Genomic DNA, 13,907 nt, shown 5'->3' on the forward strand with positions numbered 1-13,907 from the left:
AAGAATAACAACAAACAAACCAACAACAAAAATAGTAAAAATATTCATTCCTCTAAAATTGGTCGAATTCATTAACTGTGCAGTCATAGCTGATGCTATAGTTCAAGGAATCCACAGGCATAAAACTCTATGTGTCCTGATCTCTTTTTTATATTCCCATACTGAATGTTTTTATTTCCTCTAACGTACTACAGAAACACTTCTGCGTTTCTCTTTTGTTTGTTATTATAAAGGAATCTAAATTTGTGAACACAAGGATACAGCAAGAATATTTTTCATCATGAAGGTGGGATCCACAGAGCAAGACACACTATCAACATCAAGACCATGGTTTCCTGTGCAGCTATGGCTGGATGTGAACTGATGATGAAGCCTAAGCTGCATGAGACTTGCAGAAAACCACTGTTGCCTTATACTTGTGCTGTTACAGGAGGGAAAACCACACATGACTCAGGAGGGTCTTATGAGTGAAGGGTTAGAGGTCACATTTTTATTTATAGGCAAACATTAATTTATTCGAGAACATTTTAAAGTGGGGGAGTCAATGAGTTCAATTAATATAGCCTTAGGAATATAGCATATTAATTTTAAAAACTAAAGTTAACAAATAAATGACAAAACTTCAAGTGTAAACAAAAAAAACCAAATGCATAAAACAATCAAACTAAAAACTGAAAACCAAATACAGCAGGTAAATTAATCAACATTCAATGGCTGCAGATTTTGCAACATATACCTCCAGCCTGTTGCTGGCCTTGCAAGCATAGCAGAATGGCAGGCAAAATGGTAAAAATCTCTTCAAGATGAATGTAGACATGCCTCATTCGGGGTGGTGGTTGTTGATGGACAAGTTCTCAAAAGGTTAAACATTAGGCATGTTCCATATGATATCTCAAGGTCTTTCAAATGCAGCCCAAGAGTGTTATGGTTATGAGAACTGAGATGCGGGAGGTGTTGTCAGTCTTTGCACCCTCAGTGTTCCTGGTGGACAGTTCTGTCTCTGAGAGCTGTAGTCCTGGTCTGGGCCCTGTGCAAGTTTCTGCTGGAGTGTTGCAGACCTAGGGGTGGAAAAGGCCTGGTGAGGACCTGCCATTTCAGTTATCCAATACACAGCAGCACAATTCAGCAGGATAATACAGTATGATCTTTCATTTGAAGTCATTCTCTCATGCCCAAGAGAGAAGGGTAAGAGATCCCACAGGCTTGCATATTTTCTCAGCTTTTAAAAGCTGCTAAAAATCGAACAGTGAACAGCACATGATTCCAATCATCCATATATTATATTTTAATATCATGTTGCAATGTCTCAATGTCAGTTGAGGAGAGATGTGAACAACCTAGAAAACAATAGGAAGGCCTTGGAAGCCTGGCCCTCACTGGAATGAAGGCTGCTATTATTCCTCCAGTGCAGGAATCTGTCTGAGTTCCACTTACAATCTCAATATCTGCAAAGACCCAGAGAAACAATATCTCAAGAAGTACATGCACACAGATGTGATATTATATTCAGCAAGCATATGCTGCCTGGAAATCTTTCCAAGAGGAGGCATTGAACTCAGAAGGAGATATTCATGCAGAAAATAAACTATATCACTCCTTCGTTTATGGGTATCGTAAAATTATTTGTGGGGAGACCTAAAGGCAATGTGCTCAGAAAACACTAGAGAGCTCAGACTGGAAGAATGGGTACACAATAGCCAGAATCTCTAAGGATCGCATACACTTCGTGGACAAAATTTCTTTTAAAATGGACCAGAATAATATTCTGAGCTGCTCTTAGCTGACAGATGCTGAGAACTATGTAGAAAGACAGACACCCAAAAAGACAGTTTACAAGTACAGGGAATCTACTTGGGTCCTCCCATCCTGTGCTTTTTTTTTTTAATTTTAACAAGTTTTTTTTTAAAATTTATTTAATACTTAATAATAATTCTTTGGTTTCCGGGCAAACATCCCCCCCTCCCCTTCCTTATGGGTGTTCCCCTCCCAACCCTCCCCCCATTGCCACCCTCCCCCCAACAGTCTAGTTCACTGGGGGTTCAGTCTTAGCAGGACCCAGGGCTTCCCCTTCCACTGGTGCTCTTACTAGGATATTCATTGCTACCTATGAGGTCAGAGTCCAGGGTCAGCCCATGTATAGTCTTTAGGTAGTGGCTTAGTCCCTGGAAGCTCTGGTTGGTTGGCATTGTTGTACATATGGGGTCTTGAGCCCCTTCAAGCTCTTCCAGTTCTTTCTCTGATTCCTTCAACGGGGGTCCTATTCTCAGTTCAGTGGTTTGTTGCTGGCATTCGCCTCTGTATTTGCTGTATTCTGGCTGTGTCTCTCAGGAGCGATCTACATCCGGCTCCTGTCGGTCTGCACTTCTTTGCTTCATCCATCTTGTCTAATTGGGTGGCTGTATATGTATGGGCCACATGTGGGGCAGGCTCTGAATGGGTGTTCCTTCAGTCTCTGTTTTAATCTTTGCCTCTCTCTTCCCTGCCAAGGGTATTCTTGTTCCCCTTTTAGAGAAGGAGTGAAGCATTCACATTTTGATCATATGTCTTGAGGTTCATTTGTTCTAGGCATCTAGGGTAATTCAAGCATTTGGGCTAATAGCCACTTATCAGTGAGTGCATACCATGTATGTCTTTCTGTGATTGGGTTAGCTCACTCAGGATGATATTTTCCAGTTCCAACCATTTGCCTACGAATTTCATAAAGCCGTTGTTTTTGATAGCTGAGTAATATTCCATTGTGTAGATGTACCACATTTTCTGTATCCATTCCTCTGTTGAAGGGCATCTGGGTTCTTTCCAGCTTCTGGCTATTATAAATAAGGCTGTGATGAACATAGTGGAGGACGTGTCTTTTTTATATGTTGGGGCATCTTTTGGGTATATGCCCAAGACAGGTATAGCTGGATCCTCAGGCAGTTCAATGTCCAATTTTCTGAGGAACCTCCAGACTGATTTCCAGAATGGTTGTACCAGTCTGCAATCCCACCAACAATGGAGGAGTGTTCCTCTTTCTCCGCATCCTCGCCAGCATCTGCTGTCCCCTGAGTTTTTGATCTTAGCCATTCTCACTGGTGTGAGGTGAAATCTCAGGGTTGTTTTGATTTGCATTTCCCTTATGACTAAAGATGTTGAACATTTCTTTAGGTGTTTCTCAGCCATTCGGCATTCCTCAGCTGTGAATTCTTTGTTTAGCTCTCAACCCCGTTTTTAATAGGGTTATTTGTCTCCCTGCGGTCTAACTTCTTGAGTTCTTTGTATATTTTGGATATAAGGCCTCTATCTGTTGTAGGATTGGTAAAGATCTTTTCCCAATCTGTTGGTTGCCGTTTTGTCCTAACCACAGTGTCCTTTGCCTTACAGAAGCTTTGCAGTTTTATGAGATCCCATTTGTCGATTCTTGATCTTAGAGCATAAGCCAGTGTGTTTTGTTCAGGAAATTTTTTCCAGTGCCCATGTGTTCCAGATGCTTCCCTAGTTTTTCTTCTATTAGTTTGAGTGTATCAGGTTTGATGTGGAGGTCCTTGATCCACTTGGACTTAAGCTTTGTACAGGGTGATAAGCATGGATCAATCTGCATTCTTCTACATGTTGACCTCCAGTTGAACCAGCACCATTTGCTGAAAATGCTATCTTTTTTCCATTGGATGGTTTTGGCTCCTTTGTCAAAAATCAAGTGACCATAGGTGTGTGGGTTCATTTCTGGGTCTTCAATTCTGTTCCATTGGTCTATCTGTCTGTCTCTGTACCAATACCATGCAGTTTTTATCACTATTGCTCTGTAATACTGCTTGAGTTCAGGGATAGTGATTCCCCTGGAAGTCCTTTTATTGTTGAGAATAGTTTTAGCTATCCTGGGTTTTTTGTTATTCCAGATGAATTTGCAAATTGTTCTGTCTAACTCTTTGAAGAATTGGATTGGTATTTTGATGGGGATTGCATTGAATCTGTAGATCGCTTTTGGTAAAATGGCCATTTTTACTATATTAATCCTGGCAATCCATGAGCATGGGAGATCTTTCCATCTTCTGAGGTCTTCTTCAATTTCTTTCCTCAGTGTCTTGAAGTTCTTATTGTACAGATCTTTTACTTGCTTGGTTAAAGTCACACCGAGGTACTTTATATTACTTGGGTCTATTATGAAGGGTGTCGTTTCCCCTAATTTCTTTCTCGGCTTGTTTCTCTTTTGTGTAGAGGAAGGCTACAGATTTATTTGAGTTAATTTTATACCCAGCCACTTTGCTGAAGTTGTTTATCAGCTTTAGTAGTTCTCTGGTGGAACTTTTGGGATCACTTAAATAAACTATCATATCATCTGCAAATAGTGATGTTTTGACTTCTTCTTTTCCGATCTGTATCCCCTTGACCTCCTTTTGTTGTCTGATTGTTCTGGCTAGAACTTCAAGAACTATATTGAATAAGTAGGGAGAGAGTGGGCAGCCTTGTCTAGTCCCTGATTTTAGTGGGATTGCTTCAAGTTTCTCTCCATTTAGTTTAATGTTAGCAACTGGTTTGCTGTATATGTCTTTTACTATGTTTAGGTATGGGCCTTGAATTCCTATTCTTTCCAGGACTTTTATCATGAAGGGGTGTTGAATTTTGTCAAATGCTTTCTCAGCATCTAATGAAATGATCATGTGGTTTTGTTCTTTCAGTTTGTTTATATAATGGATCACGTTGATGGTTTTCCGTATATTAAACCATCCCTGCATGCCTGGGATGAAGCCTACTTGATCATGGTGGATGATTGTTTTGATGTGCTCTTGGATTCGGTTTGCCAGAATTTTATTGAGTAGTTTTGCGTCGATATTCATAAGGGAAATTGGTCTGAAGTTCTCTTTCTTTGTTCGGTCTTTGTGTGGTTTAGGTATAAGAGTAATTGTGGCTTCATAGAAGGAATTTGGGAGTGATCCATCTGTTTCAATTTTGTGGAATAGTTTGGATAATATTGGTATGAGGTCTTCTATGAAGGTTTGATAGAATTCTGCACTAAACCCGTCTGGACCTGGGCTCTTTTTGGTTGGGAGACCTCTAATGACTGCTTCTATTTCCTTAGGAGTTATGGGGTTGTTTAACTGGTTTATCTGTTCCTGATTTAACTTCGGTACCTGGTATTTGTCTAGGAAATTGTCCATTTCCTGCAGATTTTCAAGTTTTGTTGAATATAGGCTTTTATAGTAAGATCTGATGATTTTTTGAATTTCCTCTGAATCTGTAGTTATGTCTCCCTTTTCATTTCTGATTTTGTTAATTTGGACACACTCTCTGTTTCCTCTCATTAGTCTGGCTAAGGGTTTATCTATCTTGTTGACTTTCTCAAAGAACCAACTTTTGGTTCTGTTGATTCTTTCTATGGTCCTTTTTGTTTCTACTTGGTTGATTTCAGCTCTGAGTTTGATTATTTCCTGCCTTCTACTCCTCCTGGGTGTATTTGCTTCTTTTTGCTCTAGAGCTTTCAGGTGTGCTGTCAAGCTGCTGACATATGCTCTTTCCTGTTTCTTTCTGCAGGCACACAGTGCTATGAGTTTTCCTCTTAGCACAGCTTTCATTGTGTCCCATAAGTTTGGGTATGTTGTACCTTCATTTTCATTAAATTCTAAAAAGTTTTTAATTTCTTTCTTTATTTCTTCCTTGACTAGGTTATCACTGAGTAGAGCATTGTTTAATTTCCACGTATATGTGGGCATTCTTCCCTTATTGTTATTGAAGACCAGTTTTAGGCCGTGGTGGTCTGATAGCACGCATGGGATTATTTCTATCTTTCTGTACCTGTTGAGGCCCGTTTTTTGACCAACTATATGGTCAATTTTGGAGAAAGTACCATGAGGAGCTGAGAAGAAGGTATATCCTTTTGCTTTAGGATAGAATGTTCTATAAATATCCGTTAAGTCCATTTGGCTCATGACGTCTCTTAGTCTGTCTACGTCTCTGTTTAATTTCTCTTTCCGTGATCTGTCCATTGATGAGAGTGGGGTGTTGAAATCTCCCACTATTATTGTGTGAGGTGCAATGTGTGTTTTGAGCTTTAGTAAGGTTTCTTTTACGTATGTAGGTGCCCTTGTATTTGGGGCATAGATATTTAGGATTGAGAGTTCATCTTGGTGGATTTTTCCTTTGATGAATATGAAGTGTCCTTCCTTATCTTTTTTGATGACTTTTAATTGAAAATTGATTTTATTTGATATTAGAATGGCTACTCCAGCTTGCTTCTTCTGACCATTTGCTTGGAAAGTTGTTTTCCAGCCTTTCACTCTGAGGTAGTGTCTGTCTTTGTCTCTGAGGTGTGTTTCCTGTAGGCAGCAGAATGCATGGTCCTCGTTGCGTATCCAGTTTGTTAATCTATGTCTTTTTATTGGGGGAGTTGAGGCCATTGATGTTGAGAGATATTAAGGAACAGTGATTATTGCTTCCTGTTATATTCATATTTCATCCTGTGCTTTTAAATCATCTCAGTGACACTGAAAATATGCTGCATCTTCTCAGCCAAGGCCTTTTGCTCAGTGACCAGTTCTTTCTGCTCTAGTGGGTCCTAGAAATTTTCTTCCTTTCTCTCCTCATCCTGGTCACTAGAAGATTATATTGTCTGTGGGGTCATGCATGAATACAGACAGACAGACAGACAGACAGACAGACAGAAAGACACCAAAACGTACACATTTTTAACACACTCAAATATATTTGTTCACACATACATGCCAGAGTACTTTGCAGAATGTGGTTAGTTTCCCAGCTAATGGTAATAATAAGAGGTCATCCAGTCTACTATTGTGGCATAAGAAAACAAAAACCTGGAATGAGGTAAGTACACAGTGAGCATAGCCTAAAGACAGCTCAGCCAATAAAGTGAATTGCCCTGAAAATCAGAAGTTAGAAATGTGGCATGTTGGCCTGTTAGCCAAGCCTGCTTAGCAAGTGCACCAGGTTGTGCACAGTAGGCTTAATATCAGGCAATACTCTACTGGGTGGTGGCAGCCTTTTCCATGCTCTGCCTCACTGTTTCATACTGGATGCAAAGTGAATAGCATTTTTCAATATGAGGTTCCTTTACCATACCCTACCTGACAGGGGAACCAAACTACCAGCACAAACAGCTAGAAAATCTCCATAACCACAATCCAAGGTAAAACTTGTAATGGGATACTGTCAGATATAATTCCAGTAAGAAAAGCCTGACCTACTCAACGCCAAATGCTTGGATGTATAATCAAACTCAGCAACAGTCCATGGAAGGGCTGGACAACACTGTACATTTTTACTTTCTGACTGAAGGACACCTGGATCATTCTACATCAGGGCTGCTCCGAGGTGTACCACTACAACACTAATGTGCCACAGTTTCTCTGTTGACACCTACTTCTTGTTATGGAATCGCTGTGTCAAAAGGTTGAACTTTCAGAAAAGTTGTACATGGCTTCTCATAGGACTACCCATTTGACACCTCTAGCAATGTTTGAGGGTCATCACTTTTCTAAACCCTCCTTAAAGATGATTTTCACTCAGATCAAATGATTTTGAATAACATTGGTTAAGAATGCCACACACTCAACACAGGATGACTGCTTTGGACTATGTTGAGCCTAAGGTTCTGTCTGAGGCAAAGATGTGATTACACCTCAGCATAACTCCTGGACATCTTCTGCTTGCAGATTCAACTCTAAGCAAATTAATCTTTCAAATAACAAATTCCAGGCCAAACTCCAAAGCCAAGTTATATTGAGCCAAGTTTAGACCAATCTAGAAAGAAAGTGGTGGCAGGCAATGATTAAAATAACCAGAATGTTGAGAAGATACAACAAGCCACATGACCTTCCAGTGTTACTATACACCAAGAGCAAAGAAGGCAGAGGAGGCCTCAGTCAGCAGTTTCGACACTCAGGTACATGGCTTTTAGACCACAGCTTCTCCTCACACCCCTGTAACCCATTACTGTGTTTTTCTCCAAGTTATGTCAGTGATGATGAATAGCTTTCCCACTATAAATAGTTTCAATAGCAATCAAGACCCCATTAAAAACAGTTTAAAAATCTGATTGGAAAAATTTTGTTTCCTCTTGTTTTAGTGAATATATATATATATATGTGTGTGTGTGTGTGTGTGTGTGTGTGTGTGTGTGTGTGTGTATGTATGTATGTATATATATATAATGTTTTACATGTTTATATATGTGCATATAGGCTTATACACATCGATACACACAGACATGTATATATATGTGTGTGTGTGTGTTCAGAAACCATTAGTTCATGACTTCCCACATGCACACACACATGCACAACCACACACAAATATACACACACTTCTATATATAAGCACCCATATAACAAATACTTAAAACAAGCAACTCCCAATGTACAAATATGCACCATAGCCATAAACATGCTCACGCATATCTGTGATCACAGACACAAACACTCACATTCACACAAACAACCCCCACACTCATGCACAGAGAGAGACAGACAGACAGACAGGCAGACAGACAAACAGAGAGAGAGAGAGACAGAGACAGAGAACAGAAAGTGAGAAGCAGAAAGGAATGAGGAGGACATCATGCAACTAACTGGAGGAACAGTTAGTTGCTGAATACAGATTAGGCAAAGGAAATGTGTCAAGTGAGAGCTTAGACAATGCTATCCATACCTTAAAAAAATAAAACTGTATAGAGAGTGCACTTCTTGAGCACACTAGGTTGAGAGTGTTGGAGAAATTTTTCTGTCAAATCCTCACTTATCTCACACAAACCCTCACCCTGAGAGAAGCCTTTCCTACATCCTTGTTCATCCAGTCAGCTCCAGGATAGAAGCCACAGAAAAGAACTCTAGAACATTGACATAGAGCAGGACTGACAAGGTGCTTCTCAAGCTCTGTCACTGTGAACCATGATTTGGGCAGGCAAAAGAGACCATCTTGCAAAGTCTGGGGAAAAGGAGAGAAAGGACACAAACCCCATCAAAACGGACAATGATAACCATTCTTTTGGCAATTTAACTGAACTCTAATCAGTTCTGTGCACTACAAAGAAGGATACCACAAGACACCCTCCATAATGGAGTATAAGTGTGCAATGTGTGATCAACCAATCCCCTGTAAGGAACTGCAGTTTCTAGTTGAGCAGGAGGATTTGGTTCTCATTTCTTCTGTTTCTTGCATGAGGCTAACACAACAGAAAGTCTTGTAAATAGTCAAAGAAATGAACGACTGGATGAGACCTAGTAGAGTGTCTGGATAAGTTGGAGATTGGTTAAATTTGTTTAACTTGGTTTATGGTTAGATATCAGGACAACATCCCCTTGATGCTTCATTCATCCTACCTGATGCTGCTTGTTACGTGGTTTTTCATACTGGCTTCCACACGGAACCTCGCTGTTTCCTTAATGGACTGTTCCAGTGCAATTTGTTCCATAGAAGCTCCCTGTTCTCATTCTGTGCTCTCTTGGCATTGTGCTTCAGCCGAATAGACTCACTTCGTAGGATGGAGTACCTCAGGCTGAGGCACAAACATAAAATGGTGAATCCCAAGACAGAATCTAGATTTTTCCCACTTCTCCAAGTACATTTCACTTTTTAAGGCTCTGATCCAAAGATAGCTATAGTCCAAGTCCTTGGTAGCCATGGAGCATAATATAGAGACAGGTCAAATCGAGAAAAGAGCAACATTCCAGAATAGTCAGGGTACTTCTCATAACCTGACACCAAGGACTCAAATTTGTCCCAGAAGAGGACAAAATTCCTCTGTGTGCTTATATGTCCATTTTTTTTTCAAAAGTCACTTGTAGGTGAACACCCGCTGAGAGAGGAGAATAGAGCCAACAGGTATACAATCTTTCTATGTGTCTAATAAAAACTATATTATATATATATGCATATATACATATATATATATATATGATTCCAATGTGCCTTCAAGGTGAGCAGAGGTCAAATATTGTACTGCTCAAAGTGAGGCTCTCAGCCTCATCTCTTTCATACCATGGAAACTGAGTCAGGCTAATTCTCAGGCCAAACCAAGGCCATAGAATTCTCAGATCTTAAAGATACACATGAACACATTCACACATGCACACACAACACACACACACACACACACAAACACACACTCACAGAGTCAAATACAATTAGAATACTGAATAAATACAATGATGTGGCATCATCTCAAAGTACAGTGAACAAAATCAGAGAAAACCAATGATAACCTGTTGCCAATGCAGTCACACACTGAAAGGAAGCAAGTGGGATTAGGCCCCTCCACCTGTTCACAGGACCTATTGAACCCAAAGCACCTCCATATCAATTACAACAATAATTAGTCATAATCACAGCACCTAAAGAGTTCCACAAGCCAACACCTGTCCAGGCATCTTAAAACACACAATGAGAGCTCACACACTTCTACTCTTATTTCCAGACTATGATTCAAGCCACAGTCTACGATTTACTTTTGGAGGAATCAAAATAGCCTGTGCCCCCATCTCACTCCTTTCTGAACTTCACATTCTGTGCTTAAGAAGAAATGATTTTGACCATGAGGACACCCTGGAGTTATAGCCTACTGTGATTTGAGGAAATATGGGATTAACAGACATATCAAGTCAGTTAATAAAGAACTTGCATTGTGATTACCTGTCATTTAAATTGTTTCTAGGGTAATATGCCAGTATTCTCTGGCGTTCATCTCTCTCGTTTGGCATCTTCTGGAGAACAATTTTCAGGTCCTCCAAATGCTTCATTCTCTCCTCCTCAACATGGTTGGTGGACGGTTGAGATGATGCCTCCTGAGCAAACTCTGTAAGTAGATAAACACAAGTAAACTGTCATATAGGAGGACATAATGACAGGAAAAACTATGCTTAGTCGAAAACAGAAGTCTGAGGATGAACAGTTATAGAGACACAGTGAATCCCTGACAAAACAAGAAAGCTGTCTTTAAGCTGAATTCAGCTATGTCCCTGTTCCCCACCATCATAGCCATATGATGACATATTCCACTATAGACATATACCACACTTCCTAAGACCATTCCCCTGGCAGTGAAATGAAAAAGCTGGCCTAAACAAGAAGAATTGGAGGCCATTTTCAGCTAATGTCTGATGTGAGGTAGGTAAGTCCTTGAGTCTAAACTGCTTAACATCTTGAATCCCTATTCATGTGTGTTCAAGTACGAAGTAACTGAGACCGTGATATATGACCAGGAGAATATCCCTCTTGGCATCAATTACCCATGTAACCTACAGAACATTGCTGAGAATGAAGAGCTTCAAAAGCCTATCCTGAGAGAGAGAGGCACTTTGTTATTCGTACAGGGGCTCATTCTGATATTCTTTGACACTACACATGACATTAAAGGGCTTCAAGGAAAGCTGCTTGACTCAATTCTTGGCTCTCTGTCAAACTACTGATCAGAAAGTGTTGAGTCTGGGACAGTCAATTAACAAAACTGAGGCTCAAAATCAAAAGTCCTACACCTAAAAGGACCAGTTCAAGCCAACCTTCTCCAGGAAGCTTCTCTAGCCCTGCCCAGTACTCACTGGGTCTTCCCCAGGACCATTTCCTTGTCTTGTTCTCCAACGTGATAGAAGGCTGGCCTCCTTCTGCCTTGGTCTGGTCTCTGCATGTGTATGATTCTCCCTCCTAAATATACTGAGGAACCTGGAGAACTTGCCCGCTTCGGAACCCCTTAGGCTCTGGAGGGATATCACTCAGGCAGTTGGTGTCACCACAACACTGGTGACATCACAGAAGATTCTAGGGTTCTCCTGGATACAAGAGAATTTCCAGGGAAGACACTACCGATGATGTCACAGGGAAATGCCATAGCTTACTTGCTAACTCCCTCTACCCAGACTGACCAGTTTCTGCACTGCCTTTTCCAGAGACTCACTTCTGAGCCAGGGAACATCCATTCGCACACTCTTTTTCCAGAGCTTCACGGTTCTCACTACTCCATTACAACTCAGTTGCTGAGGATAGGGAGAGTTGGTTAAAGCCTAGGTATGGGTAGAAAATATTTGTTAACCCCCAAATATCTAAATACCTTATGTGAGGGAGATTCTTCTCCCTGAAATGTAAAAACCGGGGTCCATTCATGTGACATATAGCCCAATTCTCACAGTTTTGCTGTTTCCCAAGGTCAGTATTCTTTCCCTGCACCTTTAAATGTATGCAAGTTGGAGTTTATTGTTTCACTGAGTGTGCCTTGAGAGGGAGCAGGGTTTCACTATATTCACCCATGTATTTTCATGAAATCTCTGTCTTAAAATCCTATTTTGTGCAATGAAAACTCCATTGTCCTGGCAACATAGGTCCTCAGGTACAGGGCAATCATCAAATTGTAAACTTTCTGTCCATTCTTAAAGTTAAAGTCCTCAGAAGTGAGAGATCTGAGCCTCAGGCAAGAGCCATGGAGGGGCAGAGTGTGCAGGAGCTGCTGGCCAAGGCCGAGCAGGGGAAGCAGAGAAACTGCAGTGCATCCTGCTGCACCAGGAGGTGGAACTGGAGTTCGACCTGGGCAACCTACTGGCTTCAGACAGCAACGCCCTGATGGTGATGCGCCAGTCCTGGACCTCGGGAGAGGACGAGCTGCGGGCCCTGGCGTGGGAAAACACGCAGCTTCTCATGAACCAGCTGTGGCAGCTGGTGACTGAGCAAGTGGAGGAGGCGGTGGTAGCATGCTTGCAGGAGCCCGCCACAGGCCTGGCCCAGGAGAAGCCTCTGCACCAGCTACTGCCGCTCTAATGCTTTCAGCAGTTCCAGTGCATTAGGGCATCTGTCCCAAGAAGAGGGCCAACATCCTGTGTGACAAGGTGATTGGCAATGCTGTTGTGGCTACAAGCTCAGCCAGGATGACACCAAGGAGTAGCTGATTGAAGTGCCAGGGAGTGCTGACCCCACGGAAGACCAGTTCTGCAAGATGATTCAGGCCAATAAAGCGCATGGCCATGAAGGAGCTGAACCATCTGCAGAACATGGCCCGCACGCACAAGATGCAGATGCCCAGCTCAGCCGGCCTGCACCCACGGGACACCAGAATGAGGAGGACCTGGGTCATGCCATGCAAGTGGCTATGGTCTCCACCACTTGGGTGGGATGCTTCAGAGAGTGCCTCCCAAGGAGAAAGCCCCCGGGGCTCTGGCAAAAGAGGAAGTTTCAGGCCCTTTTGGGGGACTTCACAACCCAGAAAAGACACAATTGGAGCTACTTCAAGTCATGAACAGCAAGAAACCTGCTCTGGAGGTGACCAGGGCCACCAACAAACACATGAGGGAAGAAGACCAAGAGGAGTTTGCCAAGAGGAGGATAATTAGCCAGATGGACAAGAGAAAAAGAATCCAGCAAGGAGCATCGGGCAAAAAGACCAGCCCGCCATGTTAGGTAGAGAAAAAGAAAGGAAGCTTGGGAGGCCAGAAGCATTCCAGGCGGCCTGCCGTAGGTGTCAAGAAGAAAGGAGCGCTGCCCCAAGGAGGGCAGAGGAGAACGTAGTGCTCTCCCCTCTGGACCTGTTCTGAAAAGCTAGACCTGTGAGTACTGTAGGCTGCTTCAGGATGTGTCTGCTGTCCTCAGTGAGCTTGACATTGAAGGGACAGGTTTGCCTCCCCTCCAGTCAGTGCTGGACTTCGAATTAATCGAGACACTGACTGGAAGTTGGTGTATTTTGAGAAAATGATAATTATAGAAACAATATGGTTAGAACCAGGAATAAATTAAGGCCTGCCTTTTTATTTGACTTTGAAAGCTAAGTAAAGGTTGATCAAATTTCTAGGTTACAGTTGATTGGTTTCAACACTTTTGCTTTATTTTTTTCAATAAAGCTTGTATATTTATCAAAGCAGGGACAATGGTAGGGTGGGGGGGGGGGTCTACAAGTCTGTAAAGGTATACGGGTACCTGGTGTTGCTATTAACTTTTACTGTCAG

General features: G+C 41.8%; 1 long non-coding RNA gene and 1 pseudogene across 1 annotated transcript; one reads left to right on the top strand and one right to left on the bottom strand.

The window, feature by feature from the left end:
• Nucleotides 1–463: 463 nt before the first annotated feature.
• Nucleotides 464–11,606, bottom strand: LOC148006421 (uncharacterized). The gene is made up of 4 exons (XR_015684932.1): nucleotides 11,523–11,606; nucleotides 10,618–10,780; nucleotides 9,309–9,484; nucleotides 464–1,058 (listed from the first exon to the last, which is right to left on the bottom strand). It is a non-coding gene; the product is annotated as an uncharacterized LOC148006421 (long non-coding RNA).
• A 257-nt stretch (nucleotides 11,607–11,863) lies between these two features.
• On the top strand, nucleotides 11,864–13,513 carry LOC148006422 (ribosome biogenesis regulatory protein homolog; annotated as a pseudogene).
• Nucleotides 13,514–13,907: the final 394 nt, after the last annotated feature.

The sequence above is a fragment of the Rattus norvegicus genome, chromosome 3, assembly GCF_021556685.1.
Source record: "Rattus norvegicus strain SHRSP/BbbUtx chromosome 3, alternate assembly SHRSP_T2T, whole genome shotgun sequence".
Taxonomy (NCBI): Eukaryota; Metazoa; Chordata; class Mammalia; order Rodentia; family Muridae; genus Rattus; species Rattus norvegicus.